The sequence below is a fragment of the Microtus oregoni genome, unplaced genomic scaffold (genome assembly GCF_018167655.1).
Source record: "Microtus oregoni isolate MIOR12 unplaced genomic scaffold, Mior012 000025F_ref0000491, whole genome shotgun sequence".
Taxonomy (NCBI): Eukaryota; Metazoa; Chordata; class Mammalia; order Rodentia; family Cricetidae; genus Microtus; species Microtus oregoni.
Window position 1 is genome coordinate 29016946 of NW_024543084.1, and position 8594 is coordinate 29025539.

Genomic DNA, 8594 nt, shown 5'->3' on the forward strand with positions numbered 1-8594 from the left:
ATGCAGAGCAGTCACTGCAGCACTGGACAGGGTGAATGCAGAGCAGTCACTGGAACACTGGACAATATGAATGCGGAGCAGTCACTGCAGCACTGGACAGATGAATGCAGAGCAGTCACTGCAGCACTGGACAGATGAATGCAGAGCAGTCACGGCAGCACTGGACAGGGTGAATGCAGAGCAGCCACTGCAGCACTGGACAGGGTGAATGCAGAGCAGTCACTGCAGCACTGGACAGGGTGAATGCAGAGCAGTCACTGGAACACTGGACAATATGAATGAAGAGCAGTCACTGCAGCACTGGACAGGGTGAATACAGAGCAGTCACTGCAGCACTGGACAGATGAATGCAGAGCAGTCACGGCAGCACTGGACAGGGTGAATGCAGAGCAGCCACTGCAGCACTGGACAGGGTGAATGCAGAGCAGTCACTGCAGCACTGGACAATATGAATGCGGAGCAGTCACTGCAGCACTGGACAGATGAATGCAGAGCAGTCACTGCAGCACTGGACAGATGAATGCAGAGCAGTCACTGCAGCACTGGACAGGGTGAATGCAGAGCAGTCACTGGAACACTGGACAATATGAATGAAGAGCAGTCACTGCAGCACTGGACAGGGTGAATGCAGAGCAGTCACTGCAGCACTGGACAGATGAATGCAGAGCAGTCACTGCAGCACTGGACAGGGTGAATGCAGAGCAGTCACTGCAGCACTGGACAGGGTGAATGCGGAGCAGTCACTGGAACACTGGACAGATGAATGCAGAGCAGTCACTGCAGCACTGGAGAGGGTGAATGCAGAGCAGTCACTGCAGCACTGGACAGATGAATGCAGAGCAGTCACTGGAGCACTGGACAGGGTGAATGCAGAGCAGTCACTGGAGCACTGGACAGGGTGAATGCGGAGCAGTCACTGGAACACTGGACAGATGAATGCAGAGCAGTCACTGCAGCACTGGACAGGGTGAATGCAGAGCAGTCACTGGAACACTGGACAATATGAATGCAGAGCAGTCACTGCAGCACTGGACAGGAGAAATTCTGAGCAGGGTACTATAGACCTGGAGCCCCTGTCCATGTTGTCTTTCCACAGAAGGGCAGGAGGCCTATCCAACCACATACTTCTCTAGACTCTGTCCTCTTCCTATATCTAGCAGGAATCTGGAAAAATGAAATGCAGTTACATTTTGATGCCTACACTAAAGAATCAAGCTAAAAAAAAAAAAAAGAATCAAGCTACAGTGTACCTCATCATTTTTTTCTCTTTTCTTGAAAAAAAAAAAACCAAAAAAATAAAACAAAAAAAAAGAAAGAAAAAAAGCAGTGGTCTGTAGTTAACAGAGTGAGCACTAGTTATTTTGAAGTGCTCATTTTTCTTCTGTAAGAAGCTGTGCTATCAGTCAAGCATCCCTGTTGCTTAGTAGCTTGTTCAGAGATCACTGTGTGTGAATGGTTGATTGTGTTTTTCTGACAGTCTCACGTAGCCCATACTGGCCTCAGACTCATTACTTAGCCAAGACCAGTCTATCACCCTGCTGTCTTCGTAAGTGCTCGATTACAAATATGTACCTTTAGGTCTATCTTTTGCCAGTCTTTTTATGTTTGTTTTATCCTTATCTGGCTGTCCACATGACCCTGGGTGAACACTGCTTAGAGCAGGGTCACAGATAGCAGGCAAATATGACTCTCTTGGTTTTACATCAGGGTATCATGTTTAGCTTTTGATGGCTCTATACTGAAGAAACAAATGCTCTCGACACAAGACTCAAACAAGCTGATCTTAGTGGCATAGCCCTGTGATCTCAGCTGAGACAGAAGATCAGTTAGTTCAGGACCAGTCCGGTCTGTGAATTCAAGGCCAGTCAAGTAATGTAGAGGCAGAACTGCCTCAGAATCAAGAAGACAAAAAGAAAGTGGCTGAGCATGTAGCTAAGTGGTAGCATGCTTCCTGTTCAGCCTGTAGGAACTCCGACTTCAACCTCCAAAAGGCAAAACAAAACAAAACCAAACTTAAACAAACAAAGCCTAGTAGAATCTGATCGTGGTCTTTAGTTTAGTCTCGATAAATTCCTGATCTTATTGGAAGAAATTACGTGTCTGAGATGAACTGTTTTTGAGTTCTCTTGTACCAATGTATTGTGATATAATCTCCCTCCATATTGGTACAGATACACATGCCAAATGATACACAATACGCTAAGACCAGCGTATTGTGATATAACCTCCCTCCATAATTTTACATTTATAAAAACTGAGGCCCTGAAAATGAAGGGTTGTGAGTCATGTAGAATATTATTTTTAACTTACCTCTTGATTCACAAGCCTTTGCTTCACCCATCTCAAGTAGCTGGGTTCTTTATGTGGTAATTCAAAGACTATATAAATGGATAATTATATATATATACATATATATATATATAATAGACAAGCAAGAATAATTATGATGCGCGATGAAACATGAGACTGACAATTTCAGGACCCAAATACTCAGTCTTAAACCATTTTCTCAAAAAATTATCATCTGGGGTACTTCATAAACCATCCTTCAAAGTCCTGTTAGAGATCACGAGTGCCAAAGTTATATGAAGAGTTAAAAAAGATTCATTGCCACTGGAAAGTGCCAAGAGATTAACAGAAATAAACTGTGACGTACATGGGGATTTCTTCCCTGGTTTGCTAAGATGAAACACTTTTTCTGTCTAGCTCTGCTGACATCTACTGTTGGGTCGAGTGGTTTGCAGGAGATGGAGGGAGGGGATAAGGTCCAGGATCTGAGGGTGTATTTATTCATCAATAAGACTAAGAACCCTAAACAATAACAAATGAATTGGAGTCCAGTCTAGTCCAAAGGTCAACAGGCATCCAAGCCTTCTCCAATAATTTATTTGAAGATGTGTGTGAGGTCTTATTAATTGTGGTCTCTTGAGGCTGTGTGCCTTGGGTCAACGCTACTTCATTTTGCTTTTTTATTCTTTGACTAAAGGGGGGCTTTTATTAATCGTCTCTCATGTAATCTTTCCATTAACTTTTGTTATTTATGGGTGGTAATGTTAAGTCAATAGAAAGAGAAGTATAAAAAAGAAAAATAGAGATAAATAAAAAGGGTTACTCTTCACTATCACAGTGCTTCGGTTGCCTTCCTTTTGCACAGGGCTTGCAGGCTGCCAGGAGATGCTGACTGCTTTAAAATAGCTCTTGAAGGCAGGTGGAGAAGGGTCTGGACATCTCCGGGGTATGCATGAATACCTTGAGGTCTGTGGGGGCTCTGGCTTTGCTCTTTCTCCTTCCTGAGAATTCAATTACTTTACTCAACCTGACAAAAACCTTGCAGAAAGAAAGACTAGCAAAATGTGTTTCCGGAAAAGTGCAAAAATCCCAATGCCAACAGAGCCAGGTGTACAGAAGTGTTGCTAGGCAACATCTCTAGATGACAGCTACATTTTACTATTTAAAGGACCAGAATGCATATTTTTTCCATATGTCTAGGTGTTCTGCCCACAAGTATGTATGTGTATCATATGCACGCCTGCTACCTTCCTTTATTGGCTTGAACTTTCTACCAAGCTCTTCTATAAAGTTAGATGAAGAAAACAATTTTTTATTGGATCTTTGTTCTCCTTCTTGTTTGTTTGTTTCGAGTCAGGTCTCAATTGTAGATCAGGCTGGCCCCAAGCTCACTAGATAGCCCAAGCTGGCCTCAAACCATGATGATTCTTATACCTTAGCCTCCTGAATTCTGGGGTTGGGTCACCATTTTTGACTGGAAAAAATTTTTAAAGAAAAAAATGATAAAAGTTGTCTTGGTTTAAATGTGGCCTTCTATGACTTGTGACTAAATAAAACGAAGTAGAATCGATGGCATGGGACAACATCACTGCATCCGATTATTGAAGCAATCACCTCAGAACCCTTCCTCTCCACCAAACATACATTTTTGCTTTGATTTAGTATCATACATTTTCTCAATACATATGTTATGCAAATCATCTCATTCTATCTCCTTACCTCGAATTTCAGACATATTAAAGTCTATGTCTTCTGTAAAAACCCACTAGGTCTATTTCTCTTTGTAGACAGAAGGTCAAGAATTTGGCCAAAAGTTCCTGGTCATAATTCCGGTGGGAGGAAAACCTGGGTTTATAGTGTACACAGAGAAGACATTACTCTGAATTATCTGGGTGACCTTTCAAAGGCTGAAATCAAATCTCAGTTGCGATAATTAAATGCTCTTTCTCCCATCTAAGAAAAGCAATGCACATTCTGGAGATGCTTGTTGCCAGGCAACAAATGCATACTTCCTTCTCCTTAGACAACTTCCAAAAAAAAATGCTAGGAAGAAAATTGGCCAATAAAATAAATCTGGTGGCTCTTAGTGTGGGAGGAGAGCAAATTCACAAAGTGTGCATGTGGTGTGGTGTGATGTGTGTGTGTTTCTGGGTGTATATGTATATGGGGTGGGTAGATAGGAAAGCATAGAAGAAAGAAACAGAAGAGTATTGTCATATAGTATTAATTCATTAATTGTGTGTGTATTGTATGTGTGTTGTATGTGTATTGTGTGTGTGTGTGTGTGTGTGTGTGTGTGTGTGTGTGTGTGTGTGTTGTATGCAACTAGCCAGACACGGCTGAGGTTTCCTGCTTCAGGCGGTAGCACTATTTTTATCTCCCCAAATCACAGCGAGTATTATAATCATTTCAGGGGTGAAGGAAGACTATAAAGATGAAGAAAAATACTGCCCTTTCTGATTTTATTGTTGTTGTTGAGAAAACTAAGACTTGAAAATGTCAATGTCTTAGCCCATTATCTGTTGCAATGATGAGACTGGGAAATTGGGGATGAAAATGGGTTTATCTCAACTCTTAGCTGTAGGTGTCAGGAAGTTCATGATTGAGTTCCAGCACCTTCTCCTCTTCTGTTGTGAGCTTTGCCTTGCACCAACTCATGGCAGAATATCAGAAGGTGGGCAGTACATGTGGGAGAGCAGGTGTGTAAGAAGATGAGGGAGGCACCAAACTCTCTATACGGCAAATCGCTCCGGTGATCGCCTAGCTCAGGCTCATGGGAACTGCGCTGCTCTATTGATAAGGAGGAACCTCCATAATCCAATTGCCTTCTAACCGTCCTGCCACCCAGTGCTGATTCATTGTGGCATCATGCATCAGTATGAGGGAGTCACCCTTATACTGCAGAAGAACTGATAATGCTAATAGCTAATCATCGGAAGGACTTTGGTTCTTATGCAGAGGACTTCAGCTCTTTAAATACAGTCTGCATCTCTCTACCCCTACTGCCTGTCTCATGCCCTGGAGTGAATTTTATCCCTTTAACCACGTTTCATATGCACTTCCAATGGTGGTAAAATGTCCATAACAAAAGAACTGTGCTATCCATTTTTTTTTTTTAACTTTGAGAATTTATCAGGCACAGAGAGTGACTGGAGCAAAGTCACAAAATAGCTGTTAGGTTTCCTTCCAAATGAAAAGTATCTGGTGAGTTTTCCACTTTTGCCTTTTAAGGCTGTGTGCCAATTATGCCAATGACCCCAACCAATCAGCTGACCCATCTATTCAAGAATGGGTCCTCCCAAACACGACTGGCAAAAAGAAAAAAAAAGTCAATGAAATGATTCATAATGATATTCTGCTATTGTCATAGATTGGTGCATAGCCCAACATCCAACAGAGAGGCTTCACTGAGCAACTGATGGAAACAGATGCAGAGACCCACAGTCAAACATTGGGCTGAGCTAGGAGAATCCTATGGAGGAGGAAGGATTGTGGGAGCCACGAGAAAATCCAGAGTAACTAACCTGGATTTTCTCAGGGGCTCATAGAGACTGAACTGACAGCCAGGAAGCCTGCGTAGGACTGAGCTCAGCATAGAAGTTACCGTACTGTACCTAGGTCTTGTGGGACTCCCAACAGGTGACAACAGGGGCTGTTTCTGATTCTGTTGCCTGCTTCTGGGACCCTTTCGTCTTACCAGATCGCCTCATGCAGCCTCAATAGAAGAGGAAGAGCCTAGTCTCACTTCAACTTGATATATCTTGGCTGGCTGATACCCATGGGAGGCCCATCTGTATCTGAAGAGGAGGAGTGGATAGGGGGCTGTTAAAGGTAGACACATTGGCAATCTTAATGATATCTCCAGGTTGGCTCCCCTGGTCTGGTTCATCCTGGCTCATCTCACCAGCCACCAGACAGATCACATTGAAAGTGCCTATGAGCTTCACATTCAGAACCCCCTGGAAGTCGTTCAAGGTGTGGACCAGCACTTCTTTCAGTTGTGCACCTTAATGGCTGCTGAAATACCTGCACAGTCGACAGCCACATCTACAAGCCCAGACTTCCTTTGCTGGAGTCAAAGCTGCTTGTATATCCTTCTCAGAGTTCACCTTGGCTGGGGCAAACAGACCTCTCTCCTAACTTCATGGCTTGGGCCTCACCCCCAAGTTGGGCCAAGCACAACTGTGGCTGCTTGTCTCCGCAGTCTTCAGCTGTAGCCAGCCATTGCCTGAAGCACCCTCAGTTGTTACTGCAACAAGGTCCTTCACACTCTGACACTCTGCAGCCATCTTGCATCTGTTTGATCCATTTTTGTTATGAAGAGTTCATTGGCACTGAATGCATTCACATTGTTATGCAGTTTATTAGCATGGTCATCTCTGCATATTTTTCATCTCTAAATACTGAAACTTCAACCTCATTGATCAACCACTCACAATTCCTGATGATTCAGGGAGATTCAGGGTCAGGGAGAGATCCTGACTCAAAAAATAAGGCAAAGCGTGGTAGAGAAAGATACTAGATATTAACCTCCGGGCTACGCACAAACATACACATACATACACACCTAGACACACAAAACACACAAACACATATATAAACACAGATATGCATACATATACACACATATACACATTCACACATGCATACATAGACATAAACACACATACATACACAAACACACTGACACGCATACATTCACATACACATACATATATACACATACATACAAATAACACAAATACACATATATGATACATATGCACACGTATACACATACATACATAAATAAACATATATACACACATACATATACATAAACACACATGCATGCATGCATGCATACACATATACATTCATACATACACACATACATACACATGTACAAAAATGCACACATACACATAATACATATACAAATACATACACATATGTATACACACAGTTTCAGAGGAGTAAAGTTCAATATAAGTTGGATTTGGTATACATGAACAACAGAATGAGAACACTGGAATACAAAGGCTGGAAGTTACTTTATTTTGGGACTCTTAAGACCATTCTGGCTGGTCTGGAACTCACTGTGCAGACCAGACTGGTGTCAAACTTGAATGAATCCTAGTGCTACACCTTCTTGGTGCTGGCTTTATAGGCATGTGCCAATTTGCCTGGCTACAGGAGTCACTTTTAAGGCATCACTAGAAAAGGGGATCAGTTAGTTACCAAATAATACACAGAAGTAAAAGGCTATGCTTTGGAGACTGGCATGAAGTAGAGACTGTGTAGATTGAGTATAAGAATAAGCATGGTAGACCCAAAAGCAATATAGCAATATTAATAGAATTAGATCTCCATTTCCTCAGAGCAGACAAATGAGACCTGGCAGGTGAGAAGAACATCTTTAAAAGGCCTCAGGGGATTCAGGAAAGGACTTTTTGGAAGAGAGACAGCTAACAGGGGAAAGACAGAATTCGCATCATCAGAGCACTTCCTCCACAGGAGGACAATTCTAAAGCTACCAGCAAAAGTTTGAGGGGCTTCAGATTTACTTACCTGTAGTTTGGCCTTTGGTACCCCTTCTGAAGAGACACAAGAAGTTCTCGATTGGCTCACAGTTCCAAATAGGGTTGTCTTACATCTCACTTATGCCTTTTATGAAAACTAGGGTTTTATTGAGTACAGGGAAACCCAGATACTACTCTCTGAACTTTGAGAGCCATTGGAATGCTCAACAAAACCTAATAAAGCCACCTCTTGTCCTACTTTTATTTCTGTTGACGTGGCAGACACCCACGACAAAAAGCAACATAAGGAGTAAAAAGCTTTTATTTGGCTTGTGATTTCAGGTTACCGTCCGTCATTTCAGGGAAGTCTAGTCAGGCACTCAAGCAGTGAGTCCCACCACAGCCACACGCAAGAGCAGAGACTGCGCTCACACTTGCTTGTTCTCAGCTAGCTTGTTCATCTCTTACACTCTTCAGGACACCCTGCCTAGATAATTCTGACACTCACAGTGGGCTGAGTCTTCTATATCAATTAAAAATCAAGACAATAGGTCACAGACATGCCTCAGGTCCAGATAATTTCTAGCTAAGACCCTCTTCTGAAACAAGGTTGAGGTTGTGCTAGCTTGTCACTTAAAATGAGCTAGCATGCTTCCAGATGATGCGGCATTGATCATCTCGATTGTCTGCAGATTTTTTTGGACCACCAGGTTTCCTAACTGGACTGGCTCATGATATCTCTGGTCTCTTGATTGTCTGTAGGTCTTCTGGATCACCAGGTTTCCCAGATGGACTGGGTCATAA

At 42.7% G+C, this 8594-nt stretch overlaps 1 pseudogene; it reads right to left on the reverse strand.

Annotated features, from left to right (window-relative positions):
• Positions 1–6035: 6035 nt before the first annotated feature.
• On the reverse strand, positions 6036–6578 carry LOC121462554 (annotated as a pseudogene).
• Between the last annotated feature and the right edge of the window lie 2016 nt (positions 6579–8594).